The 24,163-nt window shown below is 39.8% G+C and overlaps 1 protein-coding gene and 1 pseudogene across 1 annotated transcript in view; one reads left to right on the top strand and one right to left on the bottom strand.

Annotated features, from left to right (window-relative positions):
• Positions 1–24,163, bottom strand: part of CPQ (carboxypeptidase Q) — a 500,522-nt gene that overhangs the window by 335,479 nt on the left and 140,880 nt on the right. The window lies entirely within an intron of this gene.
• LOC102843231 lies at positions 22,203–23,801 on the top strand (annotated as a pseudogene).

Below are 24,163 nucleotides of genomic sequence, written 5' to 3'. Positions count from 1 at the left end.
GGAAGGAGGAAAACGTCCAACAATGAAGGATTGGAAACCCAAGTTCTTTATAAACGTCCATTTAAATCTCAACTTTAAAAAAGTAATAGATCAGTAATTAATTATATATAATTCTTTGTACAGAAATTATTGTGTAAAACAAAATGTATATGAATGATTATATAAAAGTGAATGATGGTATAAAAAAGAATACTTTTTTTTTAAAATAAAATTCTCATCTATACCAGGCTCTGTTTTAAAGGAGAAGCTGAGTTAAGATATCTTCACTGAAAATGTTCTCTATTGTGGAGGCTGGATTCATAGCAAGGAAACTCAAATTACAGTATCTTTCAAATATGATTATGTGGGAGATTAACCCTGGCACCCAGCCCCTCAAAATGTCTACCAAACTATCATAAGTTGCCATAAGTTCGTAAACAAATCTAAAAGACATGAAGCAATGTATTACAGGTTGGGTTCCTCGCAAGCTTATTGAGCTGAAGCTTGACATTGGGACAGTCAAAGAAGTTAGGCTGTAATACAATAACAACCTTAGCTGACTATATGAAGGCCTGAAGCAAAAAGGACTTGTCAAAGTTGTCACAGGTTGGAATGAAACAAATGGGCTTTTATACTCCCATCTGCAATAGTCACTTGCCATGTATCACACCACAAAGGGTGTGACCTGGTCAAGCCAGCTCTATGCAGTGAGGCAATCCCTGGAGGGGATGACACTGACGACCATCTACTACTGCATTCTCAGAACCTGGACCAGGAGTCCATTTCCAAAAGAAAACCTTTCCATTTCCAAAAGAAAAACTTTTTGAAGAAGTCACTGAAAACTCAGCTTGGTGAAGAGACAATCAGAAGAGACATGGAGGCTCTTTCCAAATATCTGATGAGTTCCCCTGCTGAAGAGATACCAGGACTAGTCCTCTAAGGGAAGCTCTATCAACAACTGGTAAGAATGTTTTTATGGAGAGGAAGATTTTACCTCAAAAATAAGAGCTTTTATGCAGGGAGGATTATCCAAAGAAGGATTGGAATATATCTGTTAAGGACCTCATGAAAGTGGAAAGCAAAGCCTGAATATAGAACAAAGAGACAGGAGAGTATTGAGGTTCCCCTCCAAGATTCTATAATCCTAGAGTCAGAGTAATCCTTATAACACAATGTGTCACTTATGTATCATTCAGAGGCACTATTATCTGCCCTCAGGCACAAAAACATAAATGTGAAGTTCCATTTGGCATGGCTACATGAGAAAATAAAGTTGCCAGGCAATAAGAATACCAACAAACGGCTACAGACATCCCTCAATTTAAAACCACCTACCTCACCAACAACCGTCTATCTAGCCAACTAGTACTGGAAGTAGATCCCAGATTGAAAGTCACTCTAAATGAGGAGAAACAGCTGCAAACTTCCATTAATAATTGGAACATGGAATAATACAAGCTATGAATCTAGGAAAATTGCAATTCTTAAAAAAACAAAATGGAATGGCATAAAGATTGATATTCTAGGCATTAGTGAGCTGAGATTGGCCAGTTGGAATCATAAAACCATATGATCTATTACGCCAGTAATGAAAAATTGAAGAAAAATGATGTTGCATTCATAGTCAAATGACCATTTCAAATTCCATCAATAAGTACAAAGCCTTAAGTGACAGGATATATCCATACATGTAACAAAGAATTTGTTATTGTTATTCAAATATATGCACCAACAACCAAGGCCAAAGAGGAGGAAATTGAGGGTTTCTTCCACTTTTGCAGTCTGCAATCGACAGAACATCCAATCAAGTTGCATTAATAATAACTGGTGAGTGGAATCCAAAAGTTGGAAACAAAGAAGAAATTACAGTCAGAAATTACAGACTCAGTGACAGAAATGAGGCTGGAGAGTGAATGATTAAATTTTGTACAATCAATGATTTATTCATCGCAAATACCCTTTTTTAAAAACAGAAAGGGCAACAAAGACCTGACCAGATGGATTACACAGGAATCAGATTGACTATATCTGTGAAAAAAAAAAATCACTGGAGAAGTTCAATGTCAGCAGTCAAAAGCAGGCCAGTGCTGACTGTAGCACAGATTATCAATTACTCATGTGCAAATTCAAACTGAAGCTGAGGAAAATCAAAAGTCCACAAGAACGAAAAATACAAGCCAGAGTCTATCCCAACAGAATTTAAAAACCATCCTCAAAAATAGGCTTGAGGTACTGAACACTAATGGTAGAAGACCAGATGTGCTGTGGGGATGACATCAAGGTATCACCCAGGAAGAATCAAAACGTTAATGCAAAGACAGGGGAGAAAGAAAAGACAAAAAAGATGTCAGAAGAGACTGAACATTGCACTAGCACATTGAGAAGTCAAAACAAAACGGGGGATGGGGTGGGAAATGCAAAGTAAAAGAGGATTTCAAAGGGCAGCAAATGAAGACAAAACAATGTATTATAATAAAATTTCTAAGAGCTGGACTTAGGAAATAAAAAGAAAAGAACTTGTTCAGCATTTCTCAAGCTGAAAGAACTGAAAAGCAAATCCAAGCCTCAAGTTGCCATTCTGAAGGATATAATGGGCAAAAACTTGGACACCGCGGAAACATCAAAAGAAGACTGAGGGGATGGGTACCGTAGTTAATCTCCCGTGTAATCACATTTGAAGGATATTTTGATGTTCCTTGCTATGAATCGAGCTCCAACAATAGAGAACATTTTCTTTTATTTTTTTTTTCTAATTTTACCTAGCATTCAAACATTTATAAAAATTGTCACTCAAAATGAAATATTCTCAACAACAACATTTTCACAACATTCAACGTAACTACCTAGTCACCATCACATATTCTGGAAATTCAGTATCACAGACAATCTCAGCTTCTCCCACTATAGAGCCTGGTTTAAATGATAATTTTATTTTTTAAATTATTCCAAAGAGCAAGAATGAGGTATTTGGAGCAGAAAAGAAGGAAACATCAGTTCAAAGGTTCATGACTGAACTACTCAACACGGTAAGCCCTGGAGAGGACTCTCACTTGGGTACTCTGAGAAGTAATGTAGAATTGTGCCCTGGAGGATGAAAGTGTTTATCTGTTAGCTTCCGATTTCCACTAGTCAAATATTATGTCTGAGGTGTTCCTCAGTAGGAACAGCTGGATTGGTACCTTATTGAGATTGTAGGGCCAGAGGCAGAGAAATTCTGGGGGAGAAGAAAAATCTGCTGCAGCTGAGGCCAAGCCCTGTCAGGTAACCCCAGTGCATACTGCTGCTGAAAATGAGGAAGACCTGAGGCTCTTGCTGAAGAGGATCAAGGAGTGGAAACTTCAATATGGATTACAGGACATAAAGAAAACAAAAATTCTAACCACTGCGTCAACAGGTACCATCATGGTAGAAAGAAAAAGATTGAAATGTTCACTTGCTTCATCTTGATTGGTTCTACAATCAGCACCTTGATACCAGTAGTAAGGAGATCAGAAGATGTATTGCACTAGGAAAGAAGACTGCCAAAGATCTTTCCAAAATCTTGAAGAGCAATAACGTCACTTTAAAGACTAAAGTACCTCTGATTCAAGCCAGTCTTTCCAATCACCTGGTATGCATCTGAGAGTTGGGAGATGGACTAAAGATGAGAGGATAAGAATCAATGCAGTTGAGCTGTGGTTTTGCAGGAAAGTGCTGAATATCCCATGGATTGCCAAAAGAACAAGTAGATGCATCTTGGGGTAAGTGTCACCAGAGTGTTCCTTGGAGGCAAGAACGATGAAACTTCATCTCAGTTACTTTGGATATGTTGTTAGAAGAAGCTATTCTATGGAAAGAGACATCATGCTTGGAAAAGTGGAGGGTTAGTGAAGGAGAGGAAGACCCTCAATGAGATGGATTGATACAGTGTCTACAGCAATAGGTTCAAATGTGTAGGGAATGATAAGGACGGTGTAGGATTGGACAGGGTTCAGATCTGTTCTTCACAAGCTCATCATTGACTTGATGGCATATAATAACAATAACATAGTTTCTATTGTATATGGAGCACTGCATGTATTCAATAAATATACATAAATAAATGGTTATTTTTTTAATTTGGAAAAAAATCAAACCTAGAGAGAAGTTGCATATACAATGTATTGTAAAATCAAATTATCTTTTACCAAGATATAGTGCTATTTTGCCACAATTTCTTTCTCTCTTCTTCTTTATAAGTGAGATAAATATGTAGTTCTGTTCTTTAGCATGTAAATTCCCCAAAACTAGAACATTCTTTTGCAAAACAACAATATAAGATATAAATCTAATGTAAGGTGCGCCTGATCTAGGCCGTGGTCTTCACAATTATTTGCTATGCATCAGAGAGCTGGACAGTGATCAAGAATGACAAAACAAGAATTGATGTCTTTGAGTTGTGGTGTTGATATTAAACATACCATGGACTGCCAAGAGAACTAACAGGTCTGTAATGTAATGGAGAAGGTAAAACCAAGCTGCTCCTTGGTGACAAGGATTTCGAGACTCTGTCTCACATATTTTGGTCATGTAGCCAGCAGGGGCCAGTCTTTGCAGAAAGATATCATGCTTGGAAGGGTAGAGTGACAGCATAGGAGAGGTAGATCCTGGATGAGATGTATGGACACAACAACTGGGATAAGGTGTGTCAGAGACAGTGAGATTGGCTTAGGATGGAGCAGGGGTCAGAACTATCGTGCATAGGGTCGCTATAAGTCATAGGCGATTTCACGGCACATAACAGCAACACTGAAATGAAATTGTATAGACATATATTATTGTTGTTGCTATCTACAGTTGAGTTGGAACTACAGTTGAGTTCATAGGTGACCCTGTGGAGGGTCTCCATGGGCAGTAAATTACATAGGAGACTGTCCATCTTTTTCTCACCGCGAACCTAGTGGATTTAAATCAGGTGTCTTTGGGTTGGCAGTGCAGCTCCTTACCACGAGGTCACCAGAGCTCCCTATTTACATGAATGCTATTGTTGTTAGGTGCCATCTAGTTGAATACAACTCGTAGCAACCATAAGGACAACAGATCTGAACCCTGGCGCATCCGTGCCATCTTCATCATCTGATACACTTCAACCTAGTGTTATGGTCATGGTGTCAAACCATCTCATCAAGGGTCTTCCTCTCTTTCGCTGAGCTTCCACATTTCCAAGCATGATGATATTTACATAGATTGTTGTGGTGATAATTATAATTAATATTTTATTCAATACATAATCAAATTTTGCTAGTGAAAGTGGAAGAATTTTTAATAAACATCACAATAAAGACAATTCTTAGCATTTGAGAATACAGATTGAAATTTTGTTGATGATGGTGGATGGGAGCTGGAGGAAAGATGATAAGAAGAAAGGAGAAGGAAAACATGAGCTTCAAAGCATTCTGAATAGAAATCTCCTTAATCATCCGTCAGGCCTTAGGTGAGTTAGTTCTATCTCCAGGCATCTATTTTCTTATCTGTGAAACACTGGCAATCTCAAAGCTTTCTTGAAGTTCTAATGCTCTACGATTCTTACGAAACTGTGAAATAGTTTACGTGATAAACTCTCATTGCTCCAAAATATTTCTTTAAACATCTTGTAATTTGTCATGTCATTGTATACCGTCTGATATTCCAATAAGTTTATTAGGGATTCTCTTTTCAAAATGAAAATAATTTAGAATTTCTAATCAATCCCATCTTGACATGAATGAGTTTGTCTGTTGTTGTGATTGTTGTTACAGTTGTTAGGAGCCATCAAGTCAACTACGTCTCATAGAAACTCTATGAATATATATGTTGTTGTTAGATGCTGTCTAGTTCAGCACGCCTCATAGGAACCCCATTAGTAACAGATTTGAACCTAGCCCTAACTTTCCCTATCCTCATGTTAATGGAGGACGCAATAAGCTCAAGGATATTGTGAGCTCAATCCATGTTGTTGAAAGTCTTCTTCTCTTTCTCTGATCCTCCACCTTTCCCAGCATGCTATTTTTTTTCCAAGAACTGGGCACTCCTAATACCATGCCCAAAATATGTGTGACAAATTTCCACAGTTGGCTGACCTTCCTCCAGGTCCGAAGGTTCTTTCAGAAGTCTATGGAGTAGTCCAAAACCAGGTCAGGAGCTAACTATGGAACAGAGATCATCAATTACTCATGTATAAGTTCAAATTAAAGCTAAAGAACATTAAAACAAGTCCACAAGAACAAACAAATATATGTACACTTATGTTCAGAGCAGTATTCACAATAGGAAGAAAATGGAAACAACAAAATGCTCATCCACAAAGAATGGATTGAGAAATTGTGGTACATTTATAAAATGGAATACTATGCAGCAAGAAGGAAGAACACTTTTATAAAATAACATGGGAGAGTCCAGAGAACATTATGTTGAGTAAAATATCTCAGTCTTATAAGAACAAATGCAACAAAGAACCTTTATTATATTTGAAGGATAACTGAGCAAGATGTGTATAAATAGCCAAAAGGGGAAGAAGAAAGGGGGAAGCGATAGGAAAAGGAGAAGGGTGGGAAACACTAGGCTAGCAGAGGTTAGTGGGCAGATGGGCAGGTGTGAACAAATAGGAAAGATTCAATGTGGACTTGAAAAGGTAGGTAATAATAAAGAGAGATCAATAGCAAGTATGTAAAATACAATGTATATGAATGATTGTATGAAACATAATGTAAATGAAATATTGTATAAAACACAGTGTACATGAAACACAATGTGTATGCATCATTATGTGCAAACCAATAAAAATATCAGAAGGAATAAATATCAACAGTAGAAGAGTATATAAATAAGAGTACTCCATTGGCAGAAAGAAAAGTACCAGTCACACACAACAGTCAACAAAGACAATTATCACATATTTTTTCCCATATGTTGGTTCAAAGTCCCTAGATGATAGATGAATGTATTTCCCCCATAATCCTATGCTTCTAATACCAATTCCCCCCTCTTTCTTTTTCTTACCCACAATTATGGATTGGACTGAGTTCCCCTTAACTTGTGTTGTAATCCGAACCTCTACATCTGAGATGTAATCCCGTTTGGAAATAGGGTTGGTTTTCTTTGTTATGTTAAGGTGGTGTCTTAAGTGTAACCCTTTAAAACAAATCATAAAAACTTAATCACTTTTGAGATATAAAGCCACATGAGGGACAGAAAACACAAATTTGCAAAAGACGATATGCTATGGAGATAAGAAACTGAGAAACATAGGGGTTGGGGAAGCTGAGACAAGGCTTTCTCCTCAGAGCAGAGAAAGAGCTTCTTTCCTGGAGTCAGTTGTTGTTGTTGTTATGTGCTGTAACTCATAGTGACCATAATGCACAGTCGCACTGAACCACACCCTATCCTGAGCCAATCTCACTGTTTCTAACATACCTACTCTAATTGCGCCAGTTGCTGTATAAATCCATCTCATCCTGTGCTGTACCTTCACCTTTCCAAGCATGATGTTCCTCTCCAAGGATTAGTCTCTCCTGGTAATATGCCCAAAGTATGACAGATGAAGCTTCAAAATCCTCGCCTCCAAAGAGCAATCTGGTTTCACTCTCTCTAGGACAGACCTGTTTGTTCTCTTGATCAGAGCCAGTAGGTAGCCTGTATTTGTATTTCTAGTCTTACAAACTGTGAGACTTTCTGTTCTTCAAAGTCTCCCATTAGTGATATTTCTGTTATAGCAGCATTAGGAAATGAAAAAACTCTCATATCATATCCTGGTACACACAAGGGGCAGAATATGAATTAAATGATTATCTGCAGATTTATCTCTGTATATAAATAAATACATTCCAAACTCCAATCAGCCATTTTTTTTATACATCTGCTGATAAACTGGCATTTAACTTGAAATAGTACAACAAAAACTTATCTTTAAAGTGAATATGTATGGCTTCTAATACTGTCTCCCTGTACCTATATTAAAGATCAAAGATTGATGCCTAATCAAAACTGGCCCAGTTCACATCAGTGATCAGTAGGCTTCTTTCTTTTCTACTATAGTCTTTTAACTTTACCTACAACCTTTCATCAGTTTGAACATAGAAAGTCTTGATCCTAGATTTCCTTAACACAGATGCCTCCTGGACATTTCATTTATAATTCTCTGTAGTCTTATTATAAAATTGAATACATGCTATTTCACTTTTGAAGTTCTCACCACTGATGTACTCATTAGAAGAGGGCTTTGGCCTCTGGGTGGCTGCATGGCTTGCTCCTTTACAGACTACAGAGTTGCCGTCCAGTTGATTCCAATTCACTGCAACTCATTTGGGTCAGATTAGAGCTGTGTTCCACGAGGTTTTCAATGGCTGATTTTTTTTTTCTGGAAGTATACTGTCAGACCTTTGGTTAGGCATGTTTTTCAATGCATCTTTTGTGGACTCAAACCTCCAAACTTTTGTTAGCTGACAAGCATGTTAACCATCTGCATCGCCAATACTCTCTAGTGCAGTTGGCTTGGTTTTCCTGGTAGAACCCTCACTGATTTAAAAACAATAAAAAAAAGAGAACCTAACTAGATGACAGGGTACAAATTTTTAAGATGCTTCCCCTTTGATGACGTCAACGCTTTACTGGGCAGGAAGTGAGGGACTTGAAGGGAAGCCAAAATTCAACTGCAGTTCGATTCATCTTTTACTTGTTTAGTATTGAAACAAGTACTGTATTTTTTTCACCCATATAAATAACACATGCATATCTAATGTACATAGCGAACTAACTCAAGAGGGGGTTTTGAAGTTTGCTAAAATGTGTATACTGCATGAATTACTTGCATAAAAATACTGTCTGTAAATAAAAATCATTTGCAGTAACAGAGGAAATGCAATTTATAGCATCACTCTCTAAGCTCACATTTGTCTTTTTTGTTTGTTTGTTTGTTTCCACTTGATAGCCTGTACAGAAAATATCCCATGACGTTGATTGCATTCTGGACAATGTGTCAGCACCCTTAAGGGGTTCCTCATTTTCCTCCATCCAAATTACCTACCTCTTCCTGCCTTCTCACACGTGGACTATTGGGCAAATGTTGTCCTTTCAATAGAATATTATTTTAAGTTATCTATTACAGAAGGGATAGACTTAAGATTAAATTTTGGTTCCCGTGGACTTGATTTAATTTCCCTCAACTTCAGCTTGAACTTGCATATGAGTGGTTGGTGGTCTGTCCCACAATCAGCACCCGGCCTGGTTTTCACTGCTGATAGTGAGCTTCCTTCTCCACTGAGTCTTTCCACAAATGTAATCTATTTGATTCTTATGCAAGTCATCAGGTGAGATCCATGTGTACAGCCTGCGTTTATGTTTCTTATAAAAGGTATTTGCAATGAATAAATCATCGAATGTGCAGAACTCTATCATTCTATCTCCAGCCTCATTTCTCTCACCGAGCCTCTCCATACCTTTTCAATCTGTTTGCAGAACAGATCATCTGAGATGCTGGGCTGTACGAGGAGGAATGTGGCATCAGGATTGGTGGAAGAATCATCAACAACCTGTGTTATGAAGATGACACAACCCCGCTTGCTGAAACTGAGGAGGACCTGAAGCGCTTGCTGCAGAAGATGAAGGACTGCAGCCTCCTATATAGACTGAAGCTCACCATCAAGAAAACAAAGATTCTCACCACTGGGCCAATTGGCAGCATCAGTATGGATGGGAAAGAGATTGATAGTTAACAGTATTAGTTTGCTTGGCTCCACAATCAATCAACACTCTTGGTAACAGCAGCCAGGAAATCAAGAGACGAATTGCATTGGGAAAGTCAGCTGTGAAGGACCTTTCAAGAGTACTGAAGAGCAGACTAGAGACTAAGGTGCGCCTGATCCAGGCTATAGTCTTCGCAATTACATGCTATGCATCAGAGAGTTGGACAGTGAATAGGGTTGATAGAAAAAGAATTGATGCCTTTGAGCTGTGGTGCTGGAGAAGAGTGTTGAATATACCATAGACTGCTAGGAGAACAAACAGGTTTGTTCTGGAGAAGGTCAAGCCGGAATGTTCCTTGGAGTTAAGGATTCTGAAGCTTCGTGTGACATAGTTTGGGCATGTTACAAGGAGAGACTGGTCCTTGGAGAGGGACCTCATGTTTGGCAGAGTGGAGGGATGGCGAAGGAGAGGAAGACCTTCAATGAGATGGATTTATTCTGTGACTGGAGTGGTGGGAATAAGTGTGTTTGAGATGGCTAGGTTGGCACAGGATAGAACAGCATTTAGAGCTCTTGTACGTAGGGTTGCTATGAGTCACAAGCAACTTGGCACATAACAACAATAAGAAACATATTACAGAAGAGTATTACTGTTAGTTTTAAACTCCTATCTATTGTTTGGCAATAGGTGGTCTCCAGGAATGGTTTCAGAACCATGTCAGAATAGTGTCTTGACGGTACTCTCAAAGGACCTGCCAGTCTCTGTCAGGCAAGTCAGTCAAGTCTTTTCTGTGAGTTTTATTTTTCATTCTAGCCAATCCCTTGTGGATAGATTAACACACCCTATTTGCACACCCTATTCAATGTCTACATGCAATGTCAAAGCCACTGTCTAGGAACGCCATTTTGAACAATAAAACCATAGCACACAGCCATTTAATTAGTTATTGAATAAATTAGCAAAAAGCAGATATGATTTCAATAGGGTATTAGTATGGTGAAGGCATCAAAAGAAGGAATTGATACCAGGCTCATGAAACAAAGTCATCTGGAGCTTCTGGAACATACACTACTTGTGGGGAAAGGTATTATAGAAAACTAGCTTATGAATGAAAGGCTTTCACTGTTGTTGTTGAGTACCATTGTGTCAGAACTGAGCCCTAGCTGACTCTCCAGCTGGTTTACAGAGGCACTTAATCGCACAGGAGGAGACTGCCCACCTTTCTGCAATGGGGTAGCTAGTGGATTCCAGCCACATGTTTATAGGATCACGGTGCAGTTTCTTATCACGGGGCCCCTAGAGCTCCCTTTTACAGAGCCAAATTTAAGGAATCTGAGTTATATTCTTACAGAATAGTGGACTGATAGAGGCAGACATGTACGTAGAAGCATAACAAAAGAATATTAATTAGGTGATGATATCCAAGACAGAAGGAGAAGGGAAGGGCCTGAGAAGAAAGGGCAGGATTGTATCTCTGCTCTCCACACACTAGCCCCTGCAGGATGAAGCAAGGACTGGCTCCAGTAACCTGATTTACATTCATTATTGTGCCTTTGTATTTCCTGCCCACTTCCTAGAGAATTACTGTGAAACTGTACACACAGTGATTTATAGCACAAACTCAAAGTCATCTGAAATAAATGCTAAGGGAAAAGGAGAAGAAAGTGCTACTTTAGAATCTGGTCAGAAAAATTTGGAATGAAATATTGTAATTTGCAAAGAGATGGGGCATGACTAAGGAAAAACATGCATTAACTGCCCATAATTGCTGCTAAAAATGCACATGACGTTAAATTAAGTTCGTTTAACCTTAAATTAAGAGTCAAGAAAGTGCAGAGAATAATAATGTTCCTCGTCCAATCATTCATTTTTAATTTAACTAACAGCATGACTAAGACGGCACATTTGGCACATGACCACAATGGTCATGGTAGACCTTTCCAAAGACAGTTATTTTGGCAAGGAGAGAAACAATGTTAACCTCTTCCTAAGCCTAACATTGATCAAAATTTATAATCACACCATTGTCACAAAGCCTAAACTGTCCAAAAGATAACTTCAAATATCCTAGCTGTATCTTTACTTGTTTTTGTTATGTATCATGGACTTGGAATTGACCCATAGCCGACCCTCCAGCATGCTGCAGGGGGGCGATTGCCCATCCTTCTCCTGCAGAGCAACTGGTGGCCTAGAATTGCATGCCTTCAGGGTTGCAGCACAACTTCTTGCCACCAGGCCATCAAAGCTCCCTATAACTTTATTTAGATATTAAATCATTTATACTGAATGATCCACAAATAGTCAAAACATCTAACAATATATGCATTTGCTATAATAGTTTCAATATATACAAAATTACTTTTTGAAGGAATATCTTGCCTAATATTAAATAAGAGATAAGATCTGACAGTATCTATAAAATGACTATATAAAAATATTCACATAAGAAAAAACAGTGAAAGAAACAGCAAAAAAATGAATAACTATCTTTGAGTAAATTTATTTTAAAGTGAAAATCTCACTTGTCTATTTTTACAAATGAGTAGGGTTATTTTTGGTGTTGGTCTTTTTTTAAAAAAATACAACCAATTTAAACAATAAATATGGAATTTCCAGCAGGAATGGTTACTAACTCTAGAGGTGAAACTAGAATGCAAAGAGATTTTTTTAAAAAATTATAAGTATAAAGGTTTGGTTTATGGGCCTAACACAGTGGGTAACACATGGGCAGCACTTAATAAAGAGTGAGTCAATGAATGAGGTATGGCATAGAATAACAAGAAAATGTGGGCAAGTTTCTTTTTAAAAATTCAGTTGGTTAGTATGGGGCCAAGTAAAGCACATAATTGGTTATAAAATGTTAAATTGTGCTCATTGTTATAATGTAACTGTCGGAGCAAAATCCAGGGGAAATACCAGGTGTTCTTCATTAGCTACTCCTTAGCCCAATATTTAAGCTAAAAGTTTTCAAAACATGGATCCAAACAATTTGTTGAAGTAATAATTCAGGTAGGTGGCTACTCTGGACAGTCCGAATGCTCCTTTAACTAAATATTTAAGCATCTCTGCTTTTGAAGTAATTGTTACCATGTTTTAATCGCTTCCCTATCTTAAGTGATCCTCATGGAGCTTAATTCTTGAAGACTCAGTCACTCTTAGGAGCATCAGTTAAGGATATATACATATATATATAGTGTGAATAGGTAAAAGCCACTGAATGGTACACTTAAAATAGTTAAGGTTACAATTTTATGTAATTCTTTCAAAATTTTTAAAATCTAGTATCTGAAAAAAGAAAGAAAAAAAGAAGAAGTTCTTAGTAAGATTCCCATACACTAAGTGGTTCCAAAATACTATGATTTTTTGAGTTGTGTTCTTTGGCCAGGCCCTCTTTTGTGCAGGGCGTTCTGGTGGGTTAGTCTGTAGAGCGTTGTGATGTAAACCCAAAGGCAGAGCCTCTCTGACAGATCGAATCCGCCAACAGCTCCATAGAAGAAAGAAGGCCAATCTTCTCTCCTGTAATTTACCTGCTTGAGGGTCAGTCACGAGTGGGTTCAAACTTGACAGCAATGAGATTGAGTTTTTAGTTCTATTGTGTGTTATTGTTGTTGCTGGAGAAGACAGGATTCAGATCTGGTGTTGTTCATAGGTTCGCTATAGTACTTGACAGCACCTAACAACAATAGTACATGATTTATACTTCTCCCCTCAAAAAAAACCTCCCAATAAATTTCTTGTCCACCTAATAAATAAATTCTTATTCATGACTAAGTACCCAGCTTTTCTGACATCTCAGGCACAGTAATTATTTGTCTTAAACATCTTATACTCCTCCACAGCTTTGTCAGCTATCTCTTAGTATATAAAAAATTATTCCAAAACTTGGTGGCTTAGCACTCTTCTTGAAAATAGGAGCAAGAAAAGATTCCCTTTATCATCACTCTTATCCATTATAGTACTGGATATCATGGGCAGAACCAAAAGGCAAGAAAGGTAAATAAACAATTCCCAAATTTGAAAAGAAGCCAAGTGATCCTTACGTGGAGATGATGTTACTCATTCCCTGACTTGGTATTTGTGACGTGGTCATTTTCTTAATGAGACGGGATGCAGTGTAATCATTCTTTTGATGAGATTTGTTACAAGTGGCTAATCAGTAGTAGGGGAGGTTCACTGTAGTTGCAGCCTACATCAAGTTTATGAGAAAGTCTGATAGAGTTGCTTGGGTTTTGCTCAATCGCCACCTCACAGCTGATTCTTCGCTTGTTTGGTTCCTTTTACCAGCAGTCCACCTTATCTGCTGAACTTAGATTCAGCAGCCACTCCAGCTACATGCGATGAACCTGGGATTCATCAGCCTCTGTAATCTGATGAGTTAGTCCCTGTGGTTAAATCTGTCTTAAGTATTTGTCTCATCCTGGAAAGGGTCAAACCGGGCTGCTCCTTGGAGGCAAGGATTCTAAGGCTCTGTCTAACATATTTTGGACATGTTGCAAGGAGAGACAGGTCCTTGGAGAGGGACATCATGCTTGGGAGGGTGGAGGAACAGCGCTGGAGAGGAAGGCCCTCTATGAGGTGGATTGATTCAGTGACTGGGGTAATCGGGATGGGTGTGTCGGAGATGGTGCGATTGGCACAGGACAGAGCAGAGTTCAGGGATGTTGTACGTAGGGTCGCTATGAGTCACAAGCAACTCGACGACACATAACAGCAACAACATTCATTGGTTTTGCTTCACTAGAAAACTCAACTCGAAATATCAATGATTTCTTTTTACTTGGATCTACATTAATGTTCATGGAAGCAGCAGACAAAAAAAAAGTAAAAACTGTATAACAAGCAACCTCTCTAAGATGTTAAAGAGCTAACATGTAGTTTTGAGGACTAAAGTGTCCCTGGCCTTAATAAAAGACAGCATTTTCAGTCACCTCGTACACATGCAAAAGCATAGGAAGAACAAGGAAGCATTGATGCCAGTGAATTGGGATGTTGGTGAAGAATATTGCATTTACCAAAGACTGCCAGAGGCCTGGGCAAATCTATCTTGGACAAAGCCCAGGTAGAGTGCTCCTTAGAAGTGAGTAACACAGACTCCGTCTCATATTCTTTGGACATGTTATCAAGAAAGGTCAGTTCTCAGAAAAGGACATTGTGTTTGATAAAGTAGACCAGCAAAAAAGAAGAAAATGCTCAATGACATGGATTGTCACAATGCTTGAAGCAATAGGTTTAAGCATAGCAATAATTTTGAGCAGGAAGTACCACAGAGCACACTGTGTGTTCTGTTGTACACAAGTCAACAGAACCTAACAATAGCGATATGAGTTGAAATCAGCTTGACCAAAGCTAAGAACAGGCATTTAAAGGCTTCACTGGAATTACTGGGTCCTTTGGAAAGGTGGTTCACTGTACATATGGTTCATTTGTGTTTGTTGTTAGCTGAACATCTTACTTCCTCATGTTGTAGACCATGAGGTTACTTCAGTGTTCTTACAACACGGAAAGTAGCTTTTGCCAGAGTGAATGAGGCTTGAATTTTTCTACCAAAAGAAAGGAGTAAGACACAGTGTTTTCTATGTAATTATTCTGGTCATTCAGAAGTCACCCAGTATAGCCCATTGATCACCATAGTACTTTGACACACAAGGGGTTGTTATGATTTTAAAATCAGTTTCATAGCAAATTATCTAATATGGGATAAGAGCATTGTTTATTTGACAATAGTGAAGAGATCATGCATGAAAAGTATTAAAATCTTGCCTATTGTATAGTTGCTGTGGTTGAATGTGCTATCAATTAGTACTTCATACATTTATATTGTTATTCATTTTATGATATGATTTTTATTAAGTGGATCAATCATTAATGTAGGCAAGGTGTTCAAATCTATAACAGATGGAAAGCCTCATTGAGACTCACTAAAATGAATTCTCTAGTCCAGGAAAGAATAATCTTCAAGGTTTGCCTTGCCTACCTGGGTGGCTATCTGTCTAAAACAACCCGTCTGGCTTGAACTGGTTCCATTTGCTGTCTTTATGAGCCTAGAGGCATGAACAGCTATGAGCAGATTTCAGAAATTTGAAAAATAAACAATGAAATGCCTCATGCTTGCCACATGTATTTTTCCTTCTTTGATTTAGATTGGCTGGTTCTAAGCTATAAAAAGTTTATAATAAGAAAAGGGAGGGAGGGAAGAATAAAATTTACCAACTTAAAATCTTAACCCCATGCCCCAAAACTTTCCAACTCAAAGTTAAGATATGAACCAATGTTTCAACCAGTATGTTCATGAAAGATTTAATAATTACTTTGCTTATGAAAGTTTAAACAGCTGCTTAAGTCAGTAAAAAAGGCTCCCACCCAGGCAGAATAACTTGCTGTACCCATTAAGTAGGTTTTACAAATCATCAGACTACATATTCAGATGAAAAGCAAAGCTGCATTTGCTCGGCACCCTCTAACTGTTCAATTATGTATGGAATGAGTTTGTCCACCCGGTCAATCAGGCTTTGTTTATTCCTTCAACAAGGGTCTTGACAGCATCAAAAAAGAAGCAGTTTCCAGAGGAATTGCTGAGCATTTTAATAATTTATTTGCAAAAACATATATATAGGAAATGGGCTATGCCTTTTTTCTTTAGGTTACTTTAAAGCATAGCTGTATGAAAACAGTCTTCATTACCAAATAAATTGGGAATTATGGGAAGTATATCACATTCTTTGAGCAAAAGAATAACAGTAATCTGAGTTTTCATACCTACTACTTCCTCTGCTTCTTGTTGTCATAGTGTATCACTGAGTAGGAATCACCTTATAGCTGACCCTCCAGGAGTTGGTTTTCAGAGGCAGTAAATTGCATGGAAGGAGACTGCCTATCTTCCTACCACAGAGCAGCTGCTGGATTCTAACCATGTATTTTTGGGTTGACAGTGCAATTCCTCACCTATACTTAGAATATCCTTCCCCCCCCCTCCCCAAGCCCATTCCTTTAACCTTTAGCGTAGGTAACTCCTACACTTTTTGCAAGATAACACAAACTTGCTTGCTTAAAGTGAGGATTTGATGCAATTGCTACAGAAGGTTAAACACTGCAATCTTCAATATGGATTGCATCTAAAAAAAAAAAACCCACCACAAGTTCTCACCGCTGGACCAATAGGCAGCATGGAGAAAGGACTGAGACTATAAACAACATTTTCTTTCTTGAATACCCAATCAATACACTTGGTACAAGCAGTCAGGAGATCAGGAGGTGTATTTTAATGGGAAAGTCTGTAGACAGGGCCCTCTCCAAATCATAGAGTTGCTGTGAGTCTTACTTGATTTGATGGCATCTAAGAACAAGTTGTATATGGACATCTAAGAGGAAAAGGAAACCAACCCAAACCTACCAATAGCTCTAGGCCACACAAATAGTCCTCACAAAGGCCTTCCATCTGACTTATTACAGTCTAATAATACTTGGTGATAAATTTCATCCATCCTCAAGTGTTTTTGAAATGATGGGATTTTTAAACCTGGAAATTGCCTTAGAGCTTTTCAAATGTCTTTCAACTATAGATGAAGTATTAATGGGTGCAAAGTCATTCAAGTTGTGACACAAACAAATCCAAAAACACAGCTTTGTGATATCACCCAGCTCTCTAGTACTCTACAGTAGTGTTTTCAAACTGTAATGGTATGTGACTGTCAGGGGCCAATTGGCAAAACTACAGACATTTTTCTTAAAATGAAGTGCTTCAAGGAGAACTTGAATTGACTCAGAAGATGAAAAACTGTTGTGTATTATTACATTGGAATCGACTCATAGATGACACTCCAATGGGTTTTCAGTGGCAATTATTGCATGGGAGGAGATTGTCTAATTTTCTCCCAAAGGGCAGCTGTTGGATTGGAAGTGAGTGCCTTCAAGATTGCAGCACAACTTCTTACCACTAAGCCACTAGAGCTTCTTATGAAAGACTACAGCCTTTAATAGGGATCGCATCTCAACACCAAGAAAACAAAAATTCTCCCTTCTTGACTTACATGTAACATCATGATGGCTAGAGAAAAGACTGAGTCTGGCAATGACTTCTTTTTTGGATCCCCATCAATACCCTTGGTACTAGCAGTCAGATCAGGAGGTGTATTGTACTGAGAAAGTGTGCAGTCAGGGACTAGTCTAAATTATTGAGGAACAATGATACAAGCTTGAAGACTAAGGTGTGCCTGAACCAGGAAATATTTTCTTCCAAGCACTTGCTATGCTGCTGAAAGCTGGATAATTAATAAAGACGACAGAAAAATAATTGATACCTTTGAGCTGTGGGGCTGGAATATCCATGAACTGTCGAAAGAACAAATAGATGTACTTGGAGAAGGTGCAGAGTGCTCCTTGGAGGCAAAGATGATGACGCTTCATTTCGCTTGGTTGGACATGTTACTAGAAGAGGTTATTCCTTAGAGAGGGGAATCATGCTTGGAAAGGTAAGAGGGTCAGTAAAAGAGAGGAAGGCTATCAACTCACTGGATTGATATAGTGACTGCAGCAATGTGTTCAGTTATGTCAGATAATGAGGATGGCACAGAGTAAAAGACGATCATACTTGACTCAATGGCACCTAACAACAACTACAATAACAGATATTTTTTTATGATAATCATGAGGGAGGGAATGTTTCTGGCATCTAGAGGCCAGGGATTTTACGAAGTATCCTACAGTGCATGGGAAAGCCCCACTTCCACTCAATAATTAACTAGTCCAAACTGTCAATGTTGAAAAATCTTGCCCCACACAAAAGAAAACAAAAAGTAAAGTGTCCTTTCTCAACTCGGTTAACAACTATGGTTTTCATTTCTATGTATCTTGATTGCCTAGATAGTTCTAGATTATATTTGAAATGAAACTGGTATATGCAACTCAAATAGCTTTTTGAATCTATGAAAATAGCATCTATAGGAAAAGGGCACGTATTAAAAAGTAATTCCTCCCATCAAGCATTAGGATTTATCAAGATGTGTTTGAGTATTATGAACCCTCCCCAACACTTTTTCACACAATCGCCTCAGAAGAATTCTTGAATATATTAACATTTTAAAACTACTGCATTACTAAATGAAACCTCATAATAAGGCCTGAGAAATCACTGAGGATCAAAGAAATTCAACAGCACCAACCCCCAGTTGACATGAGAGAATGTGCTGTCTCTCTTACAGGTGCAATAAATCCCAGGTTTAAGATCAATTTGTCCTTTGGCCAGGTCAATTTGAGCACAACCTTCCTGTGGTTTTGTTTGCTTTCCAATGTGTAAAATGATAAAAATATCACAGTCTAAGCCAAGGAAAAGATCATTTGATTTAACATCCAGGCAGTGTCTACCTTGCACCCCACAGAGGATGCTCCTGAGGCCATCTCTGATGTCCACTCTGGTTTGTCATAAATGTCCATTGTCTCTGGCTACACAATGGAGAGGTGCCCACAATGGAGAATTCTGAGTCCCTCTCCACCAGTTTCTTATTGGGTAAATGTCCTGTCATTATGTAAGGTGTTATCATTTAGGAAAGCTGGATAAAGGAAGGATACAGGCAACTGTCTACTATCTTTACAACTTCTTGAGTGTCTAAAGTTATTGAGAGACTAAAATATTATTTTAAACAATGCAACTAATGCTAGTTTTTATTTTGCCTTTGTTTATGAGCCTCTCCTAAAAGGAAAACATTTAAATGTCTGATAATGGAGTGAAAAAGATTAAACAGGGCCTTGTCTCCTTATTTCCTTTCAAGGAGGGAAGTCTATCCCTTTGTTGTTGTTGTCACTGGTCTGTCTGATACTTCTCTAAATCTGAACATTCAGATTAAGACAGACTAGGAAGAAGGATTTGCCATCCACTTCTGAAATAGCAGGCCTCTGAAAACCCTATGTACCAAAAAAATCTATCCCTTTGAGGATATAATTTTCTAATAAATCTATCATTACTATTTACCCTCATTTCTGCCTCCTTGTCTCTGTTTTCTCATTCCTGTGCTGTAATAAAAGCCTTCTATCTGTACTTGGGGGGGGAACCCCCAAACAATCAAGTATCAACAGGAGACAGGTAACAACTCATCAAGACATTATAGTGAGTTATTAATGTGATAAAAGTGGTATATTCCTCAAATCCTCTTCCAAGGTGACTAAGTCCTAAAAAGGAATGAGATCAAGAAATTTGGTGGAGGGAGGATGAGAAGAAAAGGGCCAAGAACAGGCTGGTTTTCTAAGTGCTATCCCTCTTGGAGGTGATGTGTAAACCCTGAGACAACAAGAACAGTATGAGAGATTCTCACCTAGGAAAGATTTCAGTAGAAAAACCATGATGATAAAGACTCAGGTTCTCCTTTGCAATGACTAAGTAGGGATGGCATTACCTGCATTCCAAGTTACCGTCAACCTAAACCCTCAGATTTAGACTTGGTCTAGAAAATGTGTGTCTAGGTATAATTATGTCTCTTTGGAGTAAAAGAGAACATGAGTGAGGAAATCTTGAGCCTTAACCCAGATACAATCCTGCTAGGCATTGGCAACAGTAAAGAGTCTCCTGTCTGACAATTTTGTACATTAACTATGTGCATTTGGCAGTAACGTAAGTTGAGGTTATGAGGCAAGAGTAATGTTTGTTTGATGGCGAAGGTTAGGTGTCAGTTTGGCTGGGCCATACTTCTCAGTCATTTCATAGTTACATGATGATATATTTTAGCAGTTATATAAATATGTAGGCACCCTTTATCTTGTGATCAGAAATAGACACCCTTCAATTTTTGTATGGCCTAGCCTTTTGAACCTGACCATGTTGAGAAATGAGGAGTAACTGTATTGATAATCATAAATAAATTTGTTGGACTTTTGAAAAGTTTGCCAACATTTAGGAGCACTGAATTCTGGCACAGGCCTCAACAAATTGTCACTGACATTGAATTTCTATATATTTTCTTTCCTTCTTTCTTCATTTCCATTCCCTTCATTTATGAACAACACTGTACAAATTCCTCTCAGCCATAGCTGTGTATCATCTATTCTTCTCAAACTGTGTTCCCTTATTCTCACAATCTTTGTTTTTGTCATAGAGAATAGGAAAAGACAGTTTGAAAGTAGAATATTCTTTCAAGACCAGTGTTTAAAGGAAACATTTCAGCTGTCTTGTACAAAATGGAGGTAGGAGCACTACCAAGAGGGGATGAGGAATCAGGACGGAAAGAGCCTGTATTGGGGCAGGTTTCTAAAAGGTATGCTTTAAAAGGCAGGTTAACAAGACATGACACCTGGCTGTATGACTGTGATAAAGAGGAAGAATTAAAGGTAAACTTGAAGCTTTCTAACCATGCTGATATGCATGGGGAGGGATTGATCTTTTCCATTTGAACATTTTTGAAATTGAACCACATTCACAGGAGAGATCCAATATACCAATGAACAATAAATGTTCCAAAAGAGTAGATAAACTTTCCATTTCAAAGAGGATCAAAATTGAGAAAACCCTTCAACTAGTCTCTTCCCATATGGCTCCTCTTTATTTTACTGAAAACAAGACATCGAATGCAGAGACCTGGGATAAAGATCAAGGGAAATATATAAACAAAGAAATAGAACTATCAGAAACAGAATGCTTACTCTCAGTGCATTTGCAAGCTCTGGTGGAAAGTAACACTCTAACACTGGCACAAAGTATGGGGGTGGGAATAGGAAAGGGATAACCCAGGGGACTTTTTAGTAGCATTCATTAGGAACAGGATGAATTGTACTTTTTCACATTTATAGATAACCTAACACTTGAAGAAAGACTATCTGTTTGTTGCTTCCCCTTGCAGTCTGGCCATGCCCTATGCTTCTAGGCCAATTATAAGGCAGACTCTCCCTGAAGCAAGAGTTACATCAAAAAAACAAAGATTCTCACCACTGGGCCAATTGACAGCATCAGTATGGATGGTGAAGAGATTGAGATAGTTAACAGTTTTAGTTTACTTGGTTCCACAGTCAACACTCTTGGTAACAGAAGCCAGGAAATCAGGAGATGAATTGCATTGGGAAAGTCAACTGTGAGGGACCTCTAAAGAGTACTGTATAGCAACAATGTCAGACTGGAGACTAAGGTGCGCCTGATCCAGGCTATAGTCTTTGCAATTATGTGCTTTGCATCGGAGAGTTGGACAGTGAATAGGGAAGAGAACTGATGCCTTTAATCTGTGGTGCTGGAGAAGAGTGTTGAATATACCATGGACTACTAGGAGAACAAACAGGTTTGTTCTGGAGAGGGTGAAGCCAGAATGTTCCCTGGAGTCAAGAAGTCTAAAGCTTCGTCTGACATAATTTGGGCATGTTGCAAGGAGGGACTGGTCCTTGGAGAGGGACATCAAGTTTGGGAGAGTGGAGGGACAGTGCAGGAGAGGAAGACCCTCGATGACATGGATTGATTCTGTGAGTGGAGTGGTGGGAATTAATCTGTTTGAGACAGCGAGGTTGGCACAGGATAGAATGGCGTTTAGGGAACTGTCCTGCAGCAGCATCGGAGCGCGAGCCGAGCCACGCGGAGAACCACAGAAGCCATGTCGAAGCAACACAGTGAAGTGGGCTCTGCCTTCATTCAGACCCAGCAGCTGCACGCAGCCATGGCTGACACATTCCTGGAGCACATGCGCCTCCTGGATATCGACTCTGCACCCATTACAGCCCGGAACACTGGCATCATCCATTGGCCCAGCTTGCCGGTCAGTGGAAATGTTGAAGGAAATGATTAAGTCTGGAATGAATGTGGCTCGTATGAACTTCTCTCATGGAAGTCATGAGTACCATACAGAGACCATCAAGAATGTACGCACAGCTACAGAAAGCTTTGCTTCTGACCCCATTCTCTACCGGCCAGTGGCTGTGGCCCTGGACACTAAGGGACCTGAGATTCGAACTGGGCTCATCAAAGGCAGCGGCACCACCGAGGTGGAGCTGAAGAAGGGAGCCACCCTCAAGATCACTCTGGATAATGCGTACATGGACAAGTGTGATGAAAATGTCCTGTGGCTGGACTACAAGAACATTTGCAAAGTGGTGGAAATGGGCAGCAAGATCTATGTGGATGATGGACTTATTTCTCTGCAAGTGAAAGAGAAAGGGGCTGACTTCCTAGTGACCGAGGTGGAAAATGGTGGTTCACTGGGCAGCAAGAAGGGCGTGAACCTCCCTGGCGCTGCTGTGGATCTGCCTGCGGTGTCAGAAAAGGACATCCAGGGTCTGAAGTTTGGGGTAGAGCAGGACGTGGCTACGGTATTTGCATCTTTTACTTGAAAGCAGCCCATGTCCATGAAATCAGGAAAGTCCTGGGAGAGAAAGGCAAGAACATCAAGTTTATCAACAAGATCGAGAATCATGAGGGAGTTCGAAGGTTTGATGAGATCCTAGAGGCCAGCGATGGACTCATGGTGGCTCGCGGTGATCTGGGCATTGAGATTCCCGCAGAGAAGGTCTTCCTGGCTCAGAAGATGATGATTGGGCTATGCAACCGAGCTGGAAAACCTGTCATTTGTGCCACGCAGATGCAGGAGAGCATGATTAAGAAGCCCCGCCGGACCCGCGCTGAGGGTAGTGATGTGGCCAGTGCGGTCCTGGATGGCACTGACTACATCATGCTGTCTGGTGAGACGGCCAAAGGCGACTACCCGCTGGAGGCTGTGCGCATGCAGCACCTGATTGCCCGTGAGGCAGAGGCTGCCATCTACCACTTGCAATTGTTTGAGGAGCTCTGCCGCCTGGCGCCCATTACCAGCGACCCCACAGAAGCCGCTGCCATGGGCGCCGTGGAGGCGTCATTCAAGTGCTGCAGTGGGGCCATAATCGTCCTCACCAAGTCTGGTAGGTCTGCTCACCAGGTAGCCAGGTACCGCCCCCGGGCCCCCATAATTGCTGTGACTCGGAACCCCCAGACTGCCCGTCAGGCCCACCTGTACCGTGGCATCTTCCCTGTGCTGTGCAAGGACGCAGTGCAGTCAGCCTGGGCTGAAGATGTGGACCTCCGGGTGAACCTGGCCATGAATGTCGGTAAAGCTCGAGGCTTTCAAAGTGGAGACGTGGTCATTGTGCTGACCGGGTGGCGTCCAGGCTCCGGCTTCACCAACACCATGCGTGTAGTGCCTGTGCCATGATGGACCCTGGGGCACGTCCTCCAGCCCCTGTCCCATCCTCTCCCCACAACCCATCCATTAGGCCAGCAACACTTGTAGTGCTTACTTGGGACTGTAGTGTGGCACTGGTGGGCTGGGACAACAGGGAAGAAAGACAAAGTTCTGTGACACATGACTATTTGTTAAGATCCTGGTTTGGTGAGGTAACTGGGGCTGACTGCCTTCATCTTTCTCCACTCGGGCAAGGGAAGAATGAGGGGTGCAGGACTGGAGGCCCTGTGCTTATTTAATGCAAAAGGTCAGCGATTCCCTCTCCTTTGTGTTTAGTTTCTGTGGAAAATTCAGTCCTGGCCTGGGGTCAGGAAATAGCAAGAGCCAGGGCC

The sequence above is a fragment of the Elephantulus edwardii genome, unplaced genomic scaffold (genome assembly GCF_000299155.1).
Source record: "Elephantulus edwardii isolate Elephantulus edwardi_28Jun2011 unplaced genomic scaffold, EleEdw1.0 scaffold00282, whole genome shotgun sequence".
Classification (NCBI taxonomy): Eukaryota; Metazoa; Chordata; class Mammalia; order Macroscelidea; family Macroscelididae; genus Elephantulus; species Elephantulus edwardii.
The sequence above is the reverse complement of the archived record's forward strand: the minus strand, read 5'-3'. Positions and strand labels throughout refer to the sequence as shown.